General features: G+C 39.1%; 1 long non-coding RNA gene across 1 annotated transcript; it reads right to left on the reverse strand.

Annotated features, from left to right (window-relative positions):
- Positions 1 to 11,186: 11,186 nt before the first annotated feature.
- On the reverse strand, positions 11,187 to 12,666 carry LOC134756706 (uncharacterized). The gene is made up of 2 exons (XR_010129791.1): positions 12,585 to 12,666; positions 11,187 to 11,315 (listed from the first exon to the last, which is right to left on the reverse strand). It is a non-coding gene; the product is annotated as an uncharacterized lncRNA (long non-coding RNA).
- Between the last annotated feature and the right edge of the window lie 695 nt (positions 12,667 to 13,361).

A 13,361-nucleotide genomic window follows, 5' to 3' on the forward strand; every position in this document is an offset into this window, starting at 1 on the left:
TCAAGCTTTAACAGCAGGGTCAATTTTGACATTCATCCAAAAAAAACCCATCCTTTGGGACAATAGGGCTGGTGTCAATGTAAGCAATGATTCTGTAGTTCCTCTTTGTTCTTTCAAAATCTGAAATAAACAATTGAATTTATATTATATGCTAAATCTAAAGAAAATACATCTTGTGTACTTGAGGCCAGAAGAGATAGAAGTAAGGCAGTCAAGTTTGGGAACATTATAAAAAATTCAAAAAAAGTAATAAATGCATAAAACTTACAGAGTAACAAGTGCTATTTCAGAATTCTTCTAAATACTAAGTATTGACATGACCTTATCAGTCTTTGCATTACTAACCATACAATAAGAACCTGACTTCTGACTATTCTGAGATAAGGGATAAATGTGTACTTTACCTTAAATGGGAAAGTGCATCATGTACCCACTTCGAGATTCACAACAGGGAAAACTGATTTGAAAAATTGTTGCTTGTGAAGTTCATTTATATGTTAAAAAAAGGCCAATACATTTTCCCTTTTCCACATAGAAAAGGAACACTATACTTATAAATACTAAAACACAGTCTGTGGAATACAAGGAACCAATAGAAACAGTATGTAGGAAAATGGAAGTGAAAAGATTATACATTGCAAAGACTTCAGTAGAAGGAGTTTTTCATCAATATCATCAGTTTCAGAAGGGCCTGCTTTGGGATACAAAGACAATACTTCAACAGTAACTCCCCCAAGCCAGACACAGTGACTTATGCCTGTAATCCCAGTAATTTGGGAGGCCAAGGCAGGCAGATCTCTTGAGGTCTGGAGTTCGAGACAAACCTGGCCAACAGGGTGATACACCGTCTCTACCAAAAAATACAAAAATTAACCAGGTGTAGTGGCATGCACCTATACAGTCCCAGCTATATGGGAGGCTGAGGCAAATGTACTCATTTTTTCATTCCTGCACCCAAGAAACTGCAACCAATCTACTCTGTTAAGAGCAGAGATAAAGGGTTTAGACTCCATATTACATGTGAAATAGAAGAAATGAATCAGTTTAGTATGAACTTGTATGCACTTTTGGAGAGGAAAGTAGGTCAAGAAGCCATTAAGATGCATGAAGGAAGGTCAAATCTTAAAGAAAACTAGAAATTCAGATTTATTTATGTAGCTCTAGAAGGAAGAACCAGGAATAGTGGAGAATGAATGTAGAAAACATTTTTAGTGAATGAAAGCACGAGATGATAACACAAGCAGCCACCAATGGAACAAACTGATGTGCAACAGCGGATTTGCCATCACTGAAGCTATCCAGTCTCTGACTGTTGCACGTATTACAGAGCTATCAAGAGTTTTAGTAGGCGGCTGGGGTTCCTTTCAGATCTGACATGGCATGATGCCAAAATGCTGTACATGCTCTCATCTTTTTCTGGCTCATTTTTTTTTCTCTCTTCAGGTTTCTTTACCTTTTATCTACTTCCCTCTATTAATAATCACCTAAACCATACACTCAGTCTTCTGAAGTAAATTTCTTTATCTTTCACTTCACAAATAAACATCTTTGATGGATGAAAACACCGCAGGAAAGCCACCTAAGCAGACATGACTTCTCAACTTTTTTTAAAAGTGATTCCATTCATCACTAATTCCAAACAAAACAATTACAAACTATCATAAAATTATTAGAAAGTGAAAATGGGAAGCATTGGTTAAATATGTGTTTAGTATGCTTCACCATGTCCTCAAACATATTTAAAAAGTTAATCCACACTTCTTTAAGTGCATTGGGGAACTTGCTTTAGATTAAGAAATATGTTAACTATTTCAGGACACTAAGGACCTTACAAATCTGAATTAGCTCAGATTGGCTGCTATCTCCTCAATTATTTTCTGATAAATAAGAAACAAACAGTAAATAGCAACTTCCAGAAAATCTACCAGTAGTACACAAGGGCAGCCAAACTTCAAAATTCTTGCCACTCAAACTCTAGACGGTTACTATTTACTAAAATGTAAATAATAAAAAGACTTTTCTCAATCTTGTCCTCTGGAAAGAAAAGCCATAAAGTTCAAACACTAACCAAAAATAGGGTAACGAGAAGCGTTTATATATTGGCATTCCTTTTATTAGTGTCTTCACATACAACACTCCTCAATTTTAAACACCGCTTTCTTTCAGAAGACAAAACCAAGACAAAATGGTAGAAATCAAAGGGTTACAGACTTTGATTTAAAAGGCATAACCTTTTCAAAAATGAGAGTTATCGATGGATCACTTCTGAGAAGAAATTCCCTGGAACTAGGATAGAGGTTGGAAAACCATCTTTCCAGGTGCTCTAAAATAGAATCCTCTCATAGTGCAAGAGTCCTTCTAATTCTAGGGGTCTAGGACTATTTTTATTATTATTGTTACCTTTCCCGTTCTGGAAAATCCTCAAGACTCTGTCTTGTAAATGTCACCAACCCAGTAGGTTCTACAGAAGCAATAAAAGAAAAACATACCCAAAATAAGTTTCAATTTTGAAAACATTATACACACGCACGTGCACACGCGCGCACACACACTCGATAAAAGAATAGGTCTAACATTGACTATAAAACCAACCAGGAAATACAAAGCCTAGCATTGGAAAATAACAGAATATTGATTGAAAATATTATCCTTACAGTAGAAACTCCTATAAAACAGTAAGACTTCACTAAACGAAACTATACAAATAACAGCACAACAGTAGGATTTGAGTGCTGGTACTTTTTGGTAAAGTTTTGAAGCTGAATACACTTTAAAAAAAAAACCATTGAAAAAAAGGATGTATAACTGGTACAGCTTATGCAGTAAAGACAAAATTGAATTCAAATTTGTAGACTCCTTTACAAAGAAAGGACTTAACCCTACATTCAAAGACTGGTGAATAAAGACACATTTATGTACTTTATAGTAAAGTGAAATGCCACAGCTTTAAAAAAAAAAATCACTTGCACATCCTCTGAAGTTAGTAAAGCTAAGTTTCAGGCTTAGATAGTGGGCAATCACTCTACTTGTTAGTAGCAGTCTTAGCCAGAGAAGAAATTACTGGTTCTAAGAGTTTACAGAATAAAGATGACATATTTTTCAAGAAGCAATACATTTGGGAGGATCAAAATGTAGTATTAATGTAGCCAATAATTTTAAGAGGATGAGATCCTTTTCTAGTCAGATTTATTTGTTTTTTAAAGCTAGTAGCAAAAGAAATAAATCAGCTGGCCAGAAGTAATTTGTCTGATTCAAATCAAAGAGCAAACTAAAAAGGCCATGCCATTTCTGTTTTCTTGAATAGAAAAAAGCTCTTAAGGAAAGAGAGAGATGTCAGGAACTATTAGTGATGACAGTGTATAACCCAGTGAAAGCCTGACCATCATTTCATTCCTGTGCACAATTCCACATTTCTCCTTGTTCTCAGTCAAAAGCAGGAACCACTCAAAAACCATATGGAGCAGTTACAGAAGAAAACAAAATTTTTTATTAACATGGGTCTTACATTCTTTAGATACCTAACTTTAAGATAAATGGATAACATATTTAAAACTCACAAGTAAGTGGTGAAACAACTCAAACACTAGAGAAGCAATTCTATGAATATAATAGAAAACATCTCTCTTGTCATTTGGTAACTTAGCAGAGAAGTAAGAACATCAAATGTCCTTCATATATACTAAGAGATGCTAAGAGAAATTCATAAACACTGCTGGCAAAGCAAGAAAAGGCAGAAGAACATGGTTTCTCAGATTAACAAAAAATGCCTTGAGAGCACGTCTGTTAGCTTTCTTTTTCATAACAAGGCAACTTTCATCTCTGAATAGGATACTCTGATTAATCAAATACTTCCCATAATAAAATCACAATATATACTACATACAGGTCATAAATTTTCAAAAATCTGATCTATAAGATACTTTATCTAAAACTATATAAAAAGTAATTTAATTCGGAAGGCTTTTTAAAATATTTCAGTCTCAAGATCCTCATCAAATATAAAATACACGTTTAACAACACTGAAAAGTTGGTCCTCATGGAATTCTATTTTATCAATTCTAAAAGGCAGGTTTTTCCACATACTACATTTCTGAAACTGGAATACATCTTTTATAACGGAGGTATCTTACCATAGGTCTAGACTAGAGCAGAATTTTCCCAGAGAAGATGTGCATCTGCTTCTGCTGTCATCTGGGAACACTATCAGCCCAACACCATCTGAATTAATACTTTGTGGCAGGCCTTTGTGGACCACACTGGTGGTAAGGCTGCACACCCAAAGCTTAGTGTTTGTGGTTCAAATTCTCAGAGAAATGTTTTTTTCTTTCTCTATTTAGTGTCAAGGTTGAGACTTGCATGCTTCTTTATGGTCCCTTTTCTGGATGGTCACGTTAATTTCTCATTTATCCCTAGGTGTACCAACCTTGTGGGTTAGGTCTCCTACTAAACTCCATGTCCTGAATGTTTTTTCCTTCTTAGAGGTATATAATGTAATAGCACTTTTTAAAAATAATCTATGACATCTTAGATTCGATGAAATATGGTACCTTAAATAAGCTTCTCAAGTCTATTGAGTAGGCTCCAGAACTTCTACACAACGACTCATTATACTGCAACCTCTTTTATTCTCTTTAGGATTTCCTCTTTAAACCATTAGCTTTACATACTGCAGACCAAGAGCAATGTTGTACTGTATTTCTACAAAGAACTTAATTAACATGTACAGTAAAAAAGTCAGAAAATAAAATGTCTAGTTATAATTTATTTCTTCAAATTCCAAATACTTATAATGGCACATACATTTCTAGTTAAAAAAAAAACTTTTAGCTTTTTCCTCAAATTATCTGAAATCCTAAAATTTAGAAAGCCAAGTTAGTTTTTAGAGAAGACATACATGATTTGACTCCCAGAACAAAAGAGTAAACTCTGTACTACTTAGCTATAACAATTCTACTTAAAACGGCAACTCAAAGTACCGTAAAAACAAAACAAAAAAGACCAACAATAATAATTCTACTTAGACCTAGAATAGCCAAAAAAAGTAGTCATTTTTTTTTTTTTAGACATAATCTTGCTCTGTCACCCAGGCTAGAGTGCAGTGGCACAATCTCAGCTCACTGCAACCTCCACTTCCCGGGTTCAAGTGATTCTTGTGCCTCAACCTCCCGAGTAGCTGGGATTACAGGCTCCTGCCACCGCGCCTGGCTAATTTTTGTATTTTTTAGTAGAGACGGGGTTTCACCATCTTGACCAAGCTGGTCTGGAACTCCTGACCTCGTGATCCACTACGCCTGGCCTTACGTAGTCATCTTTTTAACAAGTCATTACAAATTCTAATTTGATTTTGTGTTTCAGAGGTCCAAATGATTCTGCATTTTAATATTTCATTCAGTACAGGGCACAAAACTGAAATTCAATAAGCTATGAGATAAATAATTCCATATCAGAGAAGCATATAATTTTCCCTTAAATATCAAAATCCTGATAATTGATTTCATTCTAAAAATTTAACAATGTCCAATAGCAATACATTCAAGTGGGAAGATGCCAAGTACACTGTAATGCAAGAGTAAAAGAAGGATATGAGAAAAATGACCTTAAAATTATTCAAAGACATGTTTTCAGACAATCCTACAACCCAGAACTGAAAAAAAGCCATTTCACTTGACCAGGTTGACCTTACCTACTTAGCACAAAGAAACTTTTCAGGTGTTCTGGTTTACATCCACTTGTAGGAAAGGCTACCCATTGACAATAGCTTACATTTATTAAGCATGTATCTCCTTGTTTAATATCTGTAACTACCCTGTAAGGTAATAACCATTATTATATTATTTCATAGGTGATAAAACTGAATATCTATCTATCTATCTATCTATCTATCTATCTATCTATCTATCTATCTATCTATCCATAGAACTTATTAGTTCTGTCCCTCTAGAGAACCCTCACTAATACAGATTTTGGTACCAGGAATGGTTCTGCAGGAACAGAATATTAAGGTTGGAGTTCTTTTGTTGGTTCTGGGGTTTCTGGATTTGGCTGCTAAATATGATTAGATCCCAAAATGCTAAGGACTCTACTTTTAATGGTGTAGAGAATATTGACAGTTCTTGGCATGAAAGGTTTAAAGAGCTATGCAAAACAAATTCATTTGACACTAATGAATCATCGCTCGTGAGAGGCAAGGATAGTGATTCTGTACCTAATACCCTTGACAAACACCTTGCAAAATAGATTTGTGAGGACAGCACCTGCATCTTTGAAGAGCCCTGTAAAGGCTCTTCTCTGTATGTCAGATCTAATGGTGAGAACTGCAGTCACTCAGTTACAAAAGTTAAATACAATTTGGAATAATTGGATCCTGAAGTGGCAGGGGCCAAGTGGTAGCACTCAACCCTCAAAGGCACGGTGGGCGTAGCTACCATAATGGGCAGAAAAGACAAAGCAGCAATCTGAACAGTCTGACTCATGTAGAGCTCTGGCATTGGCTAACTAATCATAGTGTTCCTAGAAGTGAAACTGACAGGAAGACTAATGCATTCCTACTTAATTTATGTAAGGAGGAAACCTAAGGTCAAACAGATAAAAGACTAATTGGAATCATAAAAACAGGGATTCATGGCCCCTCAATCAATTTTCAGCCTTGAGCCAGTTTACAGACCCAGAACCCCTTGAATGAAGGGGAGACTGGGTCCCCCTGAGGTGTCCATGGCAGATAGGAATGCTGCTTTTGAGGCTTTGGCAGGCCTCCATAGGTGAATCATGGTGGAGGCCTCTAGTATTTTGCAGCAAGTCCCGGTCATCTTCTCCAGTTAACTACTCTCCTTTTGAGAGACAGCTCTTGTCCTATACTGGGCTTTTGTGGAAACTGAACATTTGACTATGAGTCAACAAGTCACCATGCGACCTGAACTGCCTATCGTGAACTGGGTGCTTTCTGACTCATGTAGCCATAAAGTGGGTCATGCACAGCAGCATTGCATCATCAAATGGAAATGGTGTATAAGTGATTGGGCTCAAGCAGGTCCTGGGGGGCACAAGTAAGTTACATGAGGAAGTGGTTCAAATGCCCACGGTCTCTACTCCTGCCACCCTGCCTTCTCTCCCACGGCCTGCACTGATGACCTCATGGGGACTTGCCTTTGAGCAGTTGACACAGGAAGGGAGGACTAGGGCCTGGTTCGCAGATGATTCTCCACAATAGGCTGGTACCACCCAAAAGTGGACAGCTGAAGCACTACAGCCCCTTTCTAGGACATCCCTGAAGGACAGTGGTGAAGGACAATCTTCCCAGTGGGCAGAACATTGAGCAGTGCACCTGATTGTGCACTTTGCATGGAAGGAGAAATTTCCAGATGTGCGGTTATATACTGATTCATGGGCTGTAGCCAGTGGTTTGGCTGGATGGTCAGGGACTTGGAAGAAGCATGATTGGAAAATTGGTGACAAAGAAACTTGGAGAAAGAGTATGTAGATGGACCTCTCTGAGTGGTCAAAAACTGAAGATATTTGTACCCTGTGTGAGTGTTGACCAACAAGTGACTTCAGCAGAGGAGGATTTTGATAATCAAGTGGATAAGATGACCCGTTCTGTGGATACCACTCAGCCTCTTTCCTCAGACACTCCTGTCATTGTCCAATGAGCCCATGAACATAGTGGCCATGGTGGCAGGGATGGAGGCTATGCATGGATTCAGCACTGTGGACTTCCACTCACCAAGGCTGAACTGTCTGTGGCCACTGCTGAGTGCCCAATTTGCCAGCAGCAGCAGAGACTAACAGTGAACCCTTTGTATGGCATCATTTCCTGGGGTGATCGACCAGCTACCCAGTAGCAGGTTGATTATATTGGAACTCTTCCACCATGGAAAGGAGAGAGGTTTGTCCTCACTGGAACAGGCACTTACTCAGGATATGGGCTTGCCTACCTGCATGCAATGCTTCTGCCAAGACTACCATTTATGGACTCAAGGAATGCCTTATCCACTATCACGGTATTCCACACAGCATTACCTCTGACCAAGCACTCACTTTACAGGTAAAGAAGTGAGGCAGTGGGCTCGTGCTCACGGAATTCACTGGTCTTACCATATTCCCCATCTTCCTGAAGCAGCTGGATTGATAGAATGGTGGGACGGCCTTTTGAGGTCGCAATTACAACGTCAACTAGGTTACAATACTTTGCCGGGCCGGGGCACCATACTCCAGAAGACCATGTGTGCTCTGAATCAGCGCCCAATGTATGGTATTGTTTCTCCCATAGCCAGGATTCACAGATCCAGGATTCAAGGGGTGGATGTGAAAGTGGAACCACTCACTATGATGCACTGGCAAAATGTTTGCTTTCTGTTCCCACGACATTAGGTTCTGCTTTACTAGTCATCTTAGCTCCAGAGGGAAGAACGCTGCTACCAGGAGACACAATAACAATTCCATTAAACTGGAAGTTAAGATGGCCACTTGGACGCTTTGGGGTCCTCCTACCTTTAAGTCAACAAGCTAAGAATGGAGTTACAGTGTTGGCAGCAGTGACTGACCCAGACTATCAAGATGAAGTCAGTCCGCTACTCCACAACGGAAGTGAGGAAGAGTATGCATGGAATATAGGAGATCCATTAGGGCGTCTCTTGGTATTATCATGCACTCTGATTAAGGTAAATGGGAAACTATACCCAATCCAGGTAGGACTACAAATGGTCCAGATCCTCTCCGGGTCACGACCTGCTGAGGTGCTTGCTGAAGGCAAAGGGAATACAGAATGAATAGTGGAAGAAAGTAGTTATCAATACCAGCTACGACCACCTGACCAGCTGCAGAAATGAGGACTGGAACTATCATGAGTATTTCCTTCTTCTTTTGTTAAAAACATGTTTGTGCATGTATGCACTTGTACTAAGAAAATATCTTCATTTCATTTCCCTTTTCTTTATCAGGTGACATAGATTTGCTGACCTCATATCAGCATTTAAGTATTGTTTACTTTATGTAAGAGTATTTGGGTTGGGGATGGGTGCATTTCCAGTTGTAGGAAGGATAGTTTATTATGTTAGGGGTAATTATGACCTTACTATTGTCTGTATTTTAAGATTATGTATGATCTCAGGAGACGTGTGTGGGTTCAAGCTCACAAGGGGTGGGCTTGTGATGGTTAATAATGAGTGTCAGCTTGATTGGATTGAAGGATGTAAAGTATTCATCCTGGGTGTGTCTGTGAGGGTGTTGCCAAAAAAAGATTAACATGTGAGTCAGTGGGCTGGGAAAGGCAGACCCACCCTTAATCTGTGTGGGCACAATCCAATCAGCTGCCAACCCAGCCTTACTATAAGCAGGCAGAAAAATGTGAAAAGAGACGGGCCTCGCGTCCCAGCCTACATCTTTCTCCCATGCTGGATGCTTCTTGCCCTCGAACATGGACTCCAAGTTCTTCAGTTTTGGAACTCTGGCTGGCTCTTTTCGATCCTCATCCAGCAGATGGCCTATTGTGAGACTTGGTGATTGTGTGAGTTAATACTTAATAAACTTCCTGTATTAGCCAGTGACATCTAGAGGGACAGAAGTAACAGGATATATACATATATATATACACACACATACATATATATATGCACACACACACACATATATATATTTATTTATAAAGGGGAGTTTATTAACTTACAGGATCATAAGTTACACAATGGGCTGTCTGCAAACTGATGAGAAAGGAGAGCCATGGAGTCCAATGTTTGAGGGCAGGAAGAAACCAGCATGGGAGAAAGTTGTAGGCTGGGAGGCTAGGCCAGTCTCTCCTTTTCAAATTTTTCTGCCTGCTTTATATTTGCTGGCAGCAGATTAGATTGTGCCCACCAGATTAAGGGTGGGTCTGCCTTCCCCAGCCCACTGACTCAAATGTTAATCTCTTTCGGCAACACTCTCACAGACACACCCTGGATCAATACTTCATATCCCTCAATCCTATCAAGTTGACACTCATTATTAACCATCTCACTCCCCTTCATATATATATGTATATAGTCCTTTAATTCTGTCACTCTGGAGAACCCTGACTAATACGTCTACACTTCTGATGATCTATTTCTTTTATTTTAGGTCATTTATTTCCCCTGGGTTGCCTACACTCGCTTCTTCCCACTCCCCTATGAAGGACAATATAAGCCTCTGGACCTCACTAGGTCAGGGCATGTCCCTGCTTGCACTATCCATGACACTTTCCTCTTTTACTCTTTAGCAATGAGGGAATGTCATCCTTACCCAGATGCCAGCCACCTGTCTCACATCCAGGACAGAGAGTCTCCATCTCCTCTCCAGCAAATACCCATGTATGTGGGCAAGGTGGCATGCCCCTGTGATCCCAGCTACTCCATAGGCTTAGGGGGGAGAATCACTTGTGCTTGAGAATTCAAGGTTGCAAGGAGCCATGATCACACCACTGCACTTCATGCTGCATAACTGAGTGAGACCCTGTGATTTTTCACCTACATTTTACAGAATTTTTTTTGCCTCTTTCTTCTATTAATTGATGTTTTGTCCATTCATTTTCTGCAAACCTTTAGAGGGCAAATAGGAAGTTTCCCTTTTTAACGTGGTGGCTCACGCCTGTAATCCCAGCACTTTGGGAGGCCGAGGTGAGCAGACCACCTGAGGTTGGGAGTTCGAGACTAGCCTGACCAACATAGAGAAACCCCGCCTCCACTAAAAAAAATACAAAATTAACAGGGTGTGATGGTGTGCACCTGTGATCCCAGCTACTCAGGAGGCTGAGGCAAGAGAATTGCTTGGACCTGGGAGGTGGAGGTTGCAGTGAGCCCAGATTGTGCCACTACACTCCAGCCTGGGTGACAAGAGTGAAACTCCATCTCAAAAAAAAAAAAAAAAATGAAACAAAAACAAACAAAGAAAAAAACACCTACTTCCTCACTGAATTAAAGGTGTGTTCAGCAGTTTCTTTGTTATTTCAAAGAGTGGCATCTGCTTCAGCAGGATCAGTTTTTAATGTATTTGTTTTGTTTCTTTTTTCTCTGTCTGGTGTTCTTTTCTATTTTATTATAATTTTTTAAATTTGAGGGATAAGGTTTTCGTAGTACTGAATATCAAACAATGAATCCGCATGAATGATTCACCTAATTTCCTTGGTTTTAGTCCTCTATACAGGTTTTATATAGCAAAAGAACCATTTAAAGACTTGGGTTACAAATGTATTTTATTTTACCTCTGGCATGCCTTGGGCTGAGAAAGCATTATATGGTGGCACAATATTTGTAACATTCTCATAGCCATCTGGTGGTGGTTCGAGGTAAGACATTTTGAAAATCTAGCAAGAATTAAAATATGTCAAGTTAGAGAGAAAAATTCCAGATTATTATTAAGATATAATTCATTTTGCCCCAAGTATATACTTCAGATTAAGCATCCTGGAACTAGGTTCTATAATTAAATAGATAAATTACACTGACAACAATGAGAAAGAGCCTTATCATTATTATTGTCTTCCTAATAATAGAAACTTTTATAAATGCATGCAATCCCAGGTAACCAAAAGTTTCCTTATAAAGTGTAACAGCAGAGCTTCAAAGGTGGCACTTTGGCAAGCCTCTTTTTTTGACTATGCCTTTTCAGCTTCCTTTCTGGGCTCCTTTTCTTTCATCTTTATTTAAATAATATTTCCCTATGTTTTATCCCCAGCCCATTGCTTGTCTCTGTACTGCCTCCCTGCAAGACTTCATTAAGTATCAGAATTTTACCAATAGCTCATATGCTTATGATGCTTATCTTTTCAGATTCGTATATTTAAATGTTTTGTGGTTATTTCATCCCGGATGTCCAAACTCAACATGTTAAAATTCAAATTTATCATCTCTCACCCCGGGCCTGCTTTTGGTCTGCATTTCCTACCTCTATTAATAGCTTCAGTCATTAGCCACCGACACCAGACAGTCTCGGAGTCATCCTGAACTCTATCTTCCCCTCCTTCCCCAAGTCAATCACTAATCAAGTCCTGCTAATACATTTCCTTACTATTTCTGAAATCCATCCCTCTTCCTCTTTCCTACTAACATCCTAATTTAAAACTTTATTATCTTTTACCTGGACTATTGTCTTAAGACAACAACTTTAACCCGTTGCTTAGCCTAGGTGTAATCCACAGAGGATCTTGTCTGTCTAAAATGCCCCTCTAGCCACATCCTTCCCCTGCTCAGATCTTGTCATTGGCTCCCATGAACTGAAGTTGAAGTTTAAGCTCCTTAGGACAGCATACACGCCCTTCTATGATCTGTTCCCAGAACATATTTACTGGTTTATCTCATATCATGGCTCACTTTGTATTTTACACTTTTGAAATACAGAAAATCATTACATTCTCCCAAGAATACTAAACTAGTATGTGCCTAAAAGCCTTTGCCAATATTTTGTCTTTTGTTGAGAATTCTCTTAGCTTATTTTGTCACGTGGTTAACTCCTTATGTCCTTTCGTGACTCACATGTCAAGACTTCAGGAAACCTCCTCTAACTCCCAGGCTGGGCTGAGTGACCCTTTTCTGGGTAAATAATGAACTCTAATCATACTCTTCATAGCACTTACCATACTAATTTGAAGTCTGAAGTATTCCATTGTCTGCCTCACTTTACTTAGGCAAAGGAACCATGTCCTAGTCTCATTCTGGCCTCTGGACTTCAGCCTGGGTGACAGTGGGAGACTGTGTGTCAAAAAAAAAAATTGCCAATGATTGAAGCCTAATACTGAAGATTCTGGTTTATTAATAATTAGTCTGTTGCTGGGTGTTAATTGAGCTCCCCAAGTGATTACTCATGTAGGACTTCAAAACAATAATTTAGAACCTTGTGACTCTAAATCTGGGCAAAAATAAGCAGCATCAGTATCACCTGGGAGCAGCTTCAGATCTCACTTTAGATTTACTCTGAATCTAAATATTATATTTTTATTAAAAAAATTAAGAACAGATGACAAGCTTCAACTACATCTAAATTCTTTAGATTTACTTTAAAAGAATCAACATTTTGACACAATACCAAAGTGAACTAAATTCGCTTTTTTTTTTTTTTTTGAGACAGAGTCTTGCTCTGTTGCCCAGGCTGGAGCGCAGTGGTGCAATCTCGGCTCACTGCAACTTCCACCTCTCCAGTTCAAGCGATTATCTTGCCTCGGCCTCCAAAGTAGCTGGGATTACAGGCACATGCCATCATGCCCGGCTAATTTTTGTATTTTTAGTAGAGACAGAGTTTCACAATGTTGGGCCAGCTGGTGTCGAACTCCTGACCTCAAGTGATCTGCCCGCCTCGGCCTTCCAAAGTGCTGAGATTATAGACATGGGCCACCATGCCCAGCCTAAATTTGCTT

Source organism: Gorilla gorilla, chromosome 12 (assembly GCF_029281585.2).
Source record: "Gorilla gorilla gorilla isolate KB3781 chromosome 12, NHGRI_mGorGor1-v2.1_pri, whole genome shotgun sequence".
NCBI lineage: Eukaryota > Metazoa > Chordata > Mammalia > Primates > Hominidae > Gorilla > Gorilla gorilla.